Here is a 12,402-nt window from a genome sequence, read left to right on the forward strand (position 1 = left end):
CCTGAGACTCTGCCAAACTCTTCTATTAGTTTCAGTAGTTTTCTGGAGGATTCCTTAGGGTTTTCTGTGTATAAGATCATGTCATCTGCAAATAGTGATAACTTTACTTCTTCCTTGCCAATCCGGATACCTTTTATTTCTTTGTCTAGCCTAATTGCCCTGGCTAAGACTTCCAACACGATGTTGAATAAGAGCGGTGATAAAGGGCATCCTTGTCTGGTTCCCGTTCTCAAGGGAAATGCTTTCAGGCTCTCTCCATTTAGAGTGATATCGGCTGTTGGCTTTGCATAGATGCCCTTTATTATGTTGAGGAATTTTCCTTCAGTTCCTATTTTGGTAAGAGTTTTTATCATGAATGGGTGTTGGACTTTGTCAAATGCCTTTTCTGCATCAATTGATAAGATCATGTGGTTTTTGTCTTTTGTTTTATTTATGTGGTGGATTACATTAATGGTTTTTCTGATATTAAACCAGCCTTGCATACCTGGTATAAATCCCACTTGATCAGGGTGAATTATTTTTTTGATGTGTTGTTGGATTCTATTGGCTAGAATTTTGTTGAGGATTTTTGCATCAATGTTCATGAGGGATATAGGTCTATAATTTTCTTTTTTTGTAATGTCTTTACCTGGTTTTGGTATCAGGGAGATGGTGGCTTCATAGAATGAGTTGGGTAGTATTCCGTCATTTTCTATGCTTTGGAATACCTTTAGTAGTAGTGGTGTTAACTCTTCTCTGAATGTTTGGTAGAACTCTGCAGTGAAGCCGTCCGGGCCAGGGCTTTTTTTTGTTGGGAGTTTTTTGATTACCGTTTCAATCTCTTTTTTTGTTATGGGTCTATTTAGTTGTTCTACTTCTGAATGTGTTAGTTTAGGTAGGTAGTGTTTTTCCAGGAATTCATCCATTTCTTCTAGGTTTGCAAATTTGTTAGAGTACAATCTTTCATAATAATCTGAAATGATTCTTTTAATTTCATTTGGTTCTGTTGTGATGTGGTCCTTCTCATTTCTTATTTGGGTTATTTGTTTCCTTTCCTGTATTTCTTTAGTCAGTCTAGCCAATGGTTTATCAATTTTGTTAATTTTTTCAAAGAACCAGCTTTTGGCTTTGTTAATTCTTTCAATTGTTTTTCTGTTCTCTAATTCATTTAGTTCAGCTCTAATTTTTATTATTTGTTTTCTTCTGGTGCCTGATGGATTCTTTTGTTGCTCAGTTTCTATTTGTTCAAGTTGTAGGGACAGTTCTCTGATTTTGGCTCTTTCTTCTTTTTGTATGTGTGCATTTATTGATATAAATTGGCCTCTGAGCACTGCTTTTGCTGTGTCCCAGAGGTTCTGATAGGAAGTATTTTCATTCTCATTGCTTTCTATGAATTTCCTTATTCCCTCCTTGATGTCTTCTATAACCCAGTCTTTTTTCAGGAGGGTATTGTTCATTTTCCAAGTATTTGATTTCTTTTCCCTAGTTTTTCTGTTATTGATCTCTAGTTTTATTGCCTTGTGGTCTGAGAAGATGCTTTGTAATATTTCGATGTTTTGGATTCTGCAAAGGTTTGTTTTATGACCTAATATGTGGTCTATTCTAGAGAATGTTCCATGTGCGCTAGAAAAAAAAGTATATTTTGCAGCAGTTGGGTGGAGAGATCTGTATAAGTCAATGAGGTCAAGTTGGTTGATTGTTGTAATTAGATCTTCCGTGTCTCTGTTGAGCTTCTTACTGGATGTCCTGTCCTTCTCCGAAAGTGGTGTGTTGAAGTCTCCTATTATAATTGTGGAGGTATCTATCTCGCTTTTCAATTCTGTTAAAATTTGATTTATGTATCTTGCAGCCCTGTCATTGCGTGCATAAATATTTAATATGGTTATGTCTTCCTGATCATTTGTCCCTTTTATCATTATACAGTGTCCTTCTTTATCCTTTGTGGTGGATTTAAGTCTAAAGTCTATTTTGTCAGAAATTAATATTGCTACTCCTCTTCTTTTTTGCTTATTGTTTGCTGGATATACTTTTTTCCATCCTTTGAGTTTTAGTTTGTTTGTGTCTCTAAGTCTAAGGTGTGTCTCTTGTAGGCAGCATATAGATGGATCGTGTTTCTTTATCCAGTCTGTGACTCTCTGTCTCTTTATTGGTGCATTTAGTCCATTTACATTCAGGGTAATTATAGATAAATAAGTTTTTAGTGCTGTCATTTTGATGCCTTTTTATGTGTGTTGTTGACAATTTCATTTTTCCACATACTTTTTTGTGCTGAGGCGTTTTTCTTAGTAAATTGTGAGATCCTCATTTTCATAGTGCTTGACTTTATGTTAGTTGAGTTGTTACGTTTTTCTTGGTTTTTATCTTGAGTTATAGAGTTGTTATACCTTTTTGTGGTTACCTTATTATTTACCCCTATTTTTCTAAGTAAAAACCTAACTTGTATTGTTCTATATCGCCTTGTACCACTCTCCATATGGCAGTTCAATGCCTCTTGTATTTAGTCCCTCTTTTTGATTATTGTGATCTTTTACCTATTGACTTCCATGATTCTCTGTTATGTGTATTTTTTTTTTAATTAATCTTAATTTGTTTGTTTTTGTGATTTCCCTATTTGAGTTGATATCAGGACGTTCTGTTTTGTGACCTTGTGTTGTGCTGATATATGATATCATTGGTTCTCTGACCAAACAATATCCTTTAGTATTTCTTGTAGCTTTGGTTTGGTTTTTGCAAATTCTCTAAACTTGTGTTTGTCTGTAAATATCTTAATTTCGCCTTCATATTTCAGAGAGAGTTTTGCTGGATATATGATCTTTGGCTGGCAGTTTTTCTCTTCAGTCTTCTGTATATGTTGTCCCATTCCCTTCTTGCCTGCATGGTTTCTGCTGAGTAGTCAGAACATATTCTTATTGATTCTCCCTTGAAGGAAACCTTTCTTTTCTCCCTGGCTGCTTTTAAAATTTTCTGTTTATCTTTGGTTTTGGTGAGTTTGATGATAATGTGTCTTGGTGTTTTTCTTTTTAGATCAATCTTAAATGGGGTTCGATGAGCATCTTGGATAGATATCCTTTCGTCTTTCATGATGTCAGGGAAGTTTTGTGTCAGGAGTTCTTCAACTATTTTCTCTGTGTTTTCTGTCCCCCCTCCCTGTTCTGGGACTCCAATCACCAGCAGGTTATCCTTCTTGATAGAGTCCCACATAATTCTTAGGGTTTCTTCATTTTTTTAAATTCTTTTATCTGATTTTTTTTCAGCTATGTTGGTGTTGATTCCCTGGTCCTCCAGATGTCCCAGTCTGCATTCTAATTGCTCGAGTCTGCTCCTCTGACTTCCTAGTGTGTTGTCTAATTGTGTAATTTTATTGTTAATCTTTTGGATTTCTACATGTTGTCTCTCTATGGATTCTTGCAACTTATTAATTTTTCCAGTTTGTTGTTGAATAATCTTTTTTAGTTCTTCAACAGTTTTATCGGTGTGTTCCTTGGCTTTTTCTGCAGTTATCCTAATTTCATTTGTGATATCATTAAGCATTCTGTAAATTAGTTTTGTATATTCTGTATCTGATAATTCCAAGATTGTATCTTCATTTGGGAAAGATTTTGATTCTTTTGTTTGGGGGGTTGGAGAAGCTGTCATGGTCTGCTTCTTTAAGTGGTTTGATATGGATTTTTGTCTCCGAGCCATCACTGGGAAACTAGTTTTTCCAGAAAATCCGCTAAAAAAAAATGCAGTCAGATCCCTATCAGAGTTCTCCCTCTGGCTCAGGCTATTCAGATGTTAATGAAGCCGCCTGGGGAGGGTGGGGGAGGGAACAGAGAGATAGGAGAGTAGCACCTCAGAATATAGCCAGAGTTGCTTGTCTTGCTTGGAATGACTATTATATCTGAGATTCCTGCAGGGCGCGTCGCCTATGTGTGCTGGCTGTGTGGAGATTGCCCCCGGGGGGTCTGGCCCGCTGGAGTCACGGTCAGATCCTCCGCTTCCAGCCCCACGCCCAGCGTCAAGGCTCCCCTACTGGGACGATGCACTCTCGACTCCAAAATCAGTCGCTGCCTCCCAGGGACTTCTCGTCCCTCCAGCCGAGTTGCCGTGCCGCCTCCGCGAACCAGTTGGGCCTCCTCCCGGGGTTAGTTCAGATGGGTGGAGCAGCTCCCCGTGCTGGTGCCGTGACCGAGTGTCCCGGCTGGGACGCTGTTCTCCCCGCTCCAATACCAGTCACTGCCTCCCGGGGACTTTTCCTACCGGCTGCGTCCCACGCCGCCCGCGCAACCCGGCTGGTCCCCTTCCCGGGGTTAGTTCAGGGGGGTGGAGCTACTCTCCGTGTTTATGCCGTACCTGCGTCCAGTCCAAATCCCTGTGGGACGGTTCCCCGGCTCGGACGCTGCTCTTTCTGCTCCAAGACCAGTCACTGCCTCCCGGGGACTTCTCCTACTGGCTGTGTCCCACGCCACCCGTGGAACCAGCTGGTCCCCCTCCCGGGGTTAGTTCAGGGGGGTGGAGTAGCTGTCTGTGCTTGTGCCGTACCTGACTGGTACGCTGGCTCCAGGCTCTGGAAACAATCGCTGCTTCCCCGTATTAGTTCGTTCTCCGTCTCTAAATCTGTGTTTGTTGTTCAGGGTTCGTAGATTGTTATGTATGTGATCGATTCACTTGTTTTTCCGTGTCTTTGTTGTAAGAGGGATCCGAGGTAGCGTCTGCCTAGTCCGCCATCTTGGCTCCGCCTCTCCCCAGTCATCTTTTGAGTGCCTTCCAACCTGGTGAGCTCATCTTCCAGCACTATATCAGACAATGTTCCGCTGCTATTCATAAGGTTTTCACTGGCTAATGCTTTTCAGAAGTAGACTGCCGAGTCCTTCTTCCTAGTCTGTCTTAGTCTGGTAGCTCAGCTGAAACCTGTCCTCCATGGGTGACCCTGTTGGTGGTATCTGAATACTGGTGGTATAGCTTCCAGCATCACAGCAACACAGAAGCCCCCACAGTATGACAAAATGACAGACACGTGGGGGAAGATTCAGTGCCAGGGTCTAATTTTAATTGTGGAATGTGCTAAAGGACAAAGAAAAATTATCAAAGAGGAAAAAAAGCATCAGCTAATATTTCAAAATGTTATTGTGCTGCAAAAAGAAATAAAAATCACCTCTAATTCCAAAAACCAGGAAGAGTTCATTTCCTATATATATATATACACATAGAAAAATACGTAATTTATATTTATTTGTAATATATGCTCTAGGCTGGCTCCTTCTTTTTTTGGCCCATGTGATGTATCTTTAGACATTCTCTGGGGAGGAGGAGGTCAAGGGCAGATTTTCTGGCTGAGTTATTGTTTCTTTGGCATCTCCCTAGAGCCCCAGAGAATATTCCTTGCCCTCCTGTGGGAGTGGACATGATTATTCTCCTCTCGATGCCAGTTATTACCTTGGTCAGTATTCCCTCAGAAGTGAACATCACAGAAATTTGGAAGAAAGGAGTTCAAGCTGTTTTTTGCTCAAGGCTTCTGGTGAATTTATTTAAACTCTACAGAGTAGTGAGGAGTAGGAGTAGTTCAGTGGTAGATTTCTGACCTTCCATGCAGGACACCCGGATTCAATTCCCAGCCAATGCACCTCAGGCACGGCCACCACCCGTCTGTCAGTGGAGGCATGAATGGTGCTGTGGTGCTGACCAGGTTTCAGCAAAGCTTCCAGACTAAGGCAAAGTAGGAATAAAAGCCTGGCGATCTACTTCCAAAATTCAGCCAAAGTGAATCACAACAGAATCTCTAACTCCTAGCAACATACAGAATGGTGGTGGTAGAATGGTGCGTATAAAATTAGTCATTGAGCCCATGATTTCGTTCTCCTGTCTACCTACTGAGAGTGCTTTAACCACACTTTTCAGGCTGTCCTTCCCAAACCAAACCCAACCTGTTGCCGTGGAGTCAATCCCGACTCATAACGACCCTGTAGGACAAAGTAGAACTGCCCCATAGGGTTTCCAAGGCGGTAAATCTTTAGAGAAACTGACTACCACATCTTTCACGGAGCAGTTGGTAGGTTTCAACCACTGACCTTTCGCTTAGCAGCCGAGTGCTTAACCACTGCACCACCAGGGCACCTTCAGATTGTCCTAGGAGGGTTTTTTTCTATCTAGCTGTGTGAAGAGTTTCTCAGTAGCATGTCTTCTCTTTCCTTTCCTCATGCTATCCTCTTTTCTCCTCAGTATATTTGTCCTTTTAACTTTTTCCTTCTTCCCACAGTTCCCACTTCCTCTATTTCTTCTGGGCTGGTTATCCCTCTGTCAGATATTTGCAAGTCCCAAGTCAATCAATCAATCTCTCTCTCCTTGTAAATTTGTCTCCAGCATGGATTGTTAGGTAAGCCTGCTTTTTCCAACACTTGTTCCCCCTGCCTGGTAGAAGGAGAGTGGGGAGCACTGAGTCCCATAATTGGAAGTGGGAGTGGGGGAGGAAAAATGTCAGGGTGGTCCTCCATTTTGGGTTGATATTTTTATATTCTTGGGAACAACAAAATTAGCAAACATAAAAAAAAAATCTCACACAGGGAGAATTTCTTTCCTGCCAAAATCCTTCATTGGGTTTACATAGGAGATTAATTGCTCCCTTGCCAGCATAACCATGACCTTATTATAATAAATACCATTTGTTCCCCTCTTGACCTTGGATTACATTGCAAAGCCTTTTTCTATGAACTTGACACTGAACAGCATCAGTGAGCTATCCTTTTCTTTTTTTTTTGTATAGTAAGCATTTTCTTATCTAATTATTTTTAAAAACATATTTTTAATATTAGCAAATTACTTCATCTTGTTTGTGTACTATAATGCATTTAGGTATCCGTCTATTGTTTAATATTTAGGCTTTATCTATGTTTCTGTATTATAAAATTTATAAGCGTTGTCTGGTATATTAAGTTTTGTGCACATGTTTGATTATAGCGTCAGGATTGTGTCCTTAGAAGTAGAATTTGGAGCCAAAAGATAAAAATTGTTGTTTATTATTGAAATGTTTTAAATTAAAAGGTAATTAAGATTTTTTAATTATAAAAGTAATACAAACCAGGTACTAAAAACAAAAATAGAGAAGTGTATAAAATAGAAACTGTCAATCACTTCTGTCATCTCACCCCATAGAGGTCATCATTTTTATCAGGTTGATGTCTATTTTAGTATAAATTTAATGCTTTTTCTAATATTATCAATTGCTATCTTCAAAGGTGAACCATGTTAAAATCCCACCAGTAGTAGATAAAAGTATTGGTCTCATTGCATACTCATTTTAAGAGTGCTTTTTTTTTATATTAGCCATACTGATCATATATATATCTATATCTGTTTTTTTTGTATAGATATGTGTGTATACATATATGTATATTTTTTCTAGAAAAAAAGAGAGATACAAATACATATACACATATATATATTATAAATATTTTGTATTTTTCTAATTTGTAATTAAAATTTTTTAAATGCTTTTATTATACAGAGCTTTTATATTTTTATGTGGTCACTTTTATCAGTCTTTGCAATTTATTTTTTGCTTTCATATTTAATCTTTTCATGAATAAATTTTTTCTTGGAATTTTTTGATGATGTCATATTTTTTCACAAATGGAATGGATATTGAATCATTGTCGGTAGTTTTTTATTATTTGAAAAACTGAAGTGCCAATTGGCAGCAGGACATATCAGTCCCACCCATGGTGCATCACACTTCCTGGTTACACTTGAGCCATAAAATATCTTACTCAACTTTCCAAAAACACATAAGAAATACTAAATAAACATTGCATTTTCTGCACATAATTGTTATCAGTTTGATTTGTTGTTGTTAGATGTTATTGAGTCAGTTCCAACTCATAGCGACCCTGTGGACAACAGAACAAAACACTGCCTTGTCCTACACCATCCTCACAATCATTGTTATACTTGAGCCCATTGTTGCAGCCACTGTGTCAATACATCTCATTGAGGGTCTTCCTCTTTTTCACTGACCCTCTACTTTACCAAGCATGATGTCCTCCTCCAGGAACTGAACCCTCCTGATAACATGTCCAAAGTATGTGAGATGAAGTCTCGTCATCCTCCCTTTCTAAGGGGCATTCTCGCTGCACTTCTTTAGAGATAGATTTGTTTGTTCTTCTGGCAGTCCATGGTATATTCAATATTCTTTGCCAACACCGTAGTTCAAAGGCGTCAATTCTTCTGCATTCTTCCTTATTCATTGCCCAGCTTTTGCATGCATATGAGGCAATTGAAAACACCATGGTTTGGGTCATGTACGCCTTAGTCCTCCAAGTGACATCTTTGTTTTTTAACACTCCAAAGAGGTCTTTTGCAGCAGATTTGCCCAATGTAATGTGCTGTTTGATTTCTTCACTGCTGCTTCCATGGGTATTGATTGTGGATCCAAGGAAAATGATTTAGAGTGGGCCATATCATTGCCATGTTCCATGAAGCACACCACACACTCAGGACATATTGGTCCCATGGCCCAGGAAGCACATCAAAAACTGTTTTCACCAAAAAAATAACTCATTTGCTTGAACATTTCTGAATGCCAGTAACCTTACCTTCCCAATAACACAAAGGAAATAGCAAATATACTTGCAATCCTTATCTTGATGGATAGAAGCCAAAAGACGCAGAAGTTTCACACAATCACTCCTCTGGGAAGCATTCCCTCATAGGAATGGATCCCAACATTCGAATGTGGCACAGACCAACTTCCTTGTTTTTGAGGCCATTGAACCAGCATCTGCCACAAAGTCAGAATGTACTAAAGTGGCTCAAATATCTGTTAAAAAACCTCCAGGGGTGGAAAATGTAACACCGACACATATATCTCATGGTCCATGAAAGTAAAAGGGCTTCCCTTCTCCCATGAACAGGTAAATATTCACCTATATTTTCTCACGATCATTTAAGGTTTAAAAAATCTTTAAATATAACTTTAATTGTGATATATTTCAAACATAAGAGAAGTATATAAACTTAACATAAAAAACACTCACAAACCAACCACTTAGATTTAACAGGCGCACGGATTTTGCCATATATACTTAAGATTCTTTTTTTTCCTAAAGAAATATAGTTACGGCTATAGCTAAAGCTCCACCTCCATCCCTGTCCGCTTCCTGCCTCTGCTGAAGTTGGCGTATGTAATTTTCCTGCATTTTTTCTGCGTTCAACATATATTTGGAACTATAAACACTATGCAATATTGTTACGTGTGTTTTAAAGTTTTACCTAAATAGAATCTTGCAACTGGATTTTGTCACTCAACCTTATGTTTTTAAGTTTTATCCAGATGAGTACCTGCAGATCTAGTTTATACATTTTTACTACTGTAACACATACCATTGCACAAATTTGGAGTTCTTTTTGTGAATTGCCTACCCATATCACTTGCACATTTTCTATGGTGTTGTTTGCCTGTATAAATTATGGATTTGTTGGAATTCTTTATATATTCTTGACCCAAATATTGTGTGTTATATATGTAGCAAATATATATTCCAAATCTCTGACTTGGCTTTTAACTTTTTGGCATTTTATGACATATACCAGTTTTTAATTTTAATGTAACCACACTTAGCAACTATTTCCCTCATGTTTTTTTTTATTTTGTCTTGTTAAAAAAATAGATTTCTAATTCAATGGCATAAAAATATTGTCCACAATCTAAATATTTTAAAGATTATATTTTCAAATTTAGGTATCTGATCGTGGTGGTGGTAGGCACGACAGCATGGAATTATTTCGTGTATAGTGTGTGGTAGGATTTTAATTGTCCTTTTTCAAATAAATAGAATATTGTCACTGTACCATTTATTGAATAATATATCCTCCTCACACTGAGCAGTGATACAACCTGTATCACATATCGAGTTGCCATATAAACGTGGGTCTTTTTCTAGGCTTTCTATTCTGTTCCATTGTTTTATTTCTTTATCTCTGGCTCAACATCCACTGCGCTAACTGCTATAGCTTTACACTGAATCTTTATATCTGATAGAGCAAGCTCTCTTTTATCATTATTCTTTGATATTGTCTTGTTTATTTTTAGTCCTTTGTTGTTTCCAAATGAATTTCAGCTTGACTGTTTCCGTGAAAAATCATTTCAAAACTTTAATTGAAATTCCCTTGAATTTGTTGATTAACTTGAGAACAATTATGATCTTTAAAACAGTTTCTCTCCATTCACAAGCATGATACAATTACTTATACAGGTTGTCTTTTATATTATCATCTATGAATAACAGCAATTTCGGTTCTTCATGCTAAATCTGTAGATCTTTATATTTCTTGTTTTTTTTTCACCAACCACAATCTCCACTATATGCATAATAGAAGCAGAAATAGTGGTCTTTTTTGTCATTTTCCTGATGCTAAAGGGAACATTGTATTTTGAATATTTACTTTCAAGTAACATGTCAGTTGTTGGTTTGGTGTTGTACATAGACCAAGAGGCAGTTAGAACAGAACAAGGAGATACTGCATGGTTGAAAATTAGGAAAGGTGTGCATCAGGCTTGCATCCTTTCACCTTACTTATTCAATCCGTATGCTGGGCGAATAATCCAAGAATCTGGACTATATGAAGAAGAGTGTGGTATCAGGATTGGTGAAAGACTCATTTACAACCTATGATATGCAGATAACACAATCTTGCTTGCTGAAAGCAAGAGAACTTGAAGCACTTGCTGATGAAGACCAAAGACTACAGCCTTCAGTATGGATTATCCCTCTACATAAAACAAAAATCCTCATACCTGGACCAATAAGCAACATCATTATAAGTGGAGAAAAGATTGAAGTTGTCAAGGATTTCATTTTACTTGGATCCACAATCAATGCCCATGGAAACAACAGTTAGGAAATCAAAGAACACATTGCATTGGACACATCTGCTGCAAAAGACCTCTTTAAAGTGTTGGAAAGCAAAGACATCGTTTTGAGGACTAAGGTGTGCCTGACTCAAGCCATGATATTTTCAGTTGCCTCATATACATACTAAAGTTGGACAATGAATAAATAGAAGAACTGACGCCTTTGAATTACGGTGTTGACGAAAAATATTGAATATGTACTGTCAAAAGAATGAACAAATCTGTCTTGGAAGAAGTACAGCCAGAGTGCTCCTTGGAAGCAAGGAGGGCTAGACTTCATCTCATGTACTTTGGACATGTTATCGGGGGGACCAGTCCCTGGAGAAGGACATCATGCTTGGTAAAACAGAGCGTCAGCGAAAAAAGGGGAAGAATCTCAGAGATGGCTTGACACAGTGACTGCAACAATGGGCTCAAACGTAAAAGAATTGTGAGGATGGCGCAGGAGCGGGCAGTGTTTTGTTCTTTTGTACATAGGGTTGCTATGAATCAGATCTGACTCCATGGGACCTAACAACAACAACTAACATGTCTGTTGTTGGTTTGGGGTTGATAGCTTTTATCAGGTTAAGGAAGATTCCATACATTTGTATTTTCTATAAGTCATTCTTCTTTCATTTGTAAGTGGGCTTTGGATTTTTTAAAATTCTGTATCTATTCACATGACATTTGATTTTTCTGCTTTAGTCTGTTAAAACGAAGATTTGTATTAATAGATTTTGTAGTATTAAAAAATCTTTTTATAAGGAAAAGATAAGAGGCCCTGGATAAGGAAAGCATTATTGAAGAAATAGAACAAAGTAGGGGACCTCACACTACCTTATCTCAGAAGCTACTGCACAGCCATGGTAGTCAAAACAGCCTGGTAGTGATACAATGACAGACACATAGACCAATAGAACAGATTCTAGAAACCAGACGTAAATCCATCCACCTATTGTCAGCTGATATTTGACAAAGGAACAAAGTCTATTTAATGGGGAAAATACAGTCTTCTTAACAAATGGTGCTGGCAAACCTGGATTCTATCTGCCAAAAACCAAAACAGGACCCATTCTTCACACCATACACAAAAACTAACTCAAAACAGATCAAATACATAAATATAAAACCTAAAATTGTAAAGACCGCAGAAGAAAAAACAGGGACAACGCTAGGGGTTCTAATACATAGCATAAATAGAATACAAAACATAACTAACAATGCACAAACACCAGAAGAAAAACTAGATACCTGGGAGCTCCTAAAAACTAAACGCTGTGCTCATCAAAAGACTTCACCAAAAGAGTAAAAAGACAACCTACAGACTGGGAAGAAAATTTTGGCTGTAACATATTCGACAAGGGTCTGACCTCTAAAATCTACAAATACTTCAACATCTCAATAACAAAAAGACAAATAATCCAATTTAAAAAATGAGCAAAGAATATGGATAGACACATCACCAAAGAAGACATTCGAGTGGTTAACAGACACATGAGGAAATGCTCATGATCATTAGCCATTAGAGAAATGCAAATCAAAACTAGAATGAG

The sequence above is a fragment of the Elephas maximus genome, chromosome X, assembly GCF_024166365.1.
Source record: "Elephas maximus indicus isolate mEleMax1 chromosome X, mEleMax1 primary haplotype, whole genome shotgun sequence".
Classification (NCBI taxonomy): Eukaryota; Metazoa; Chordata; class Mammalia; order Proboscidea; family Elephantidae; genus Elephas; species Elephas maximus.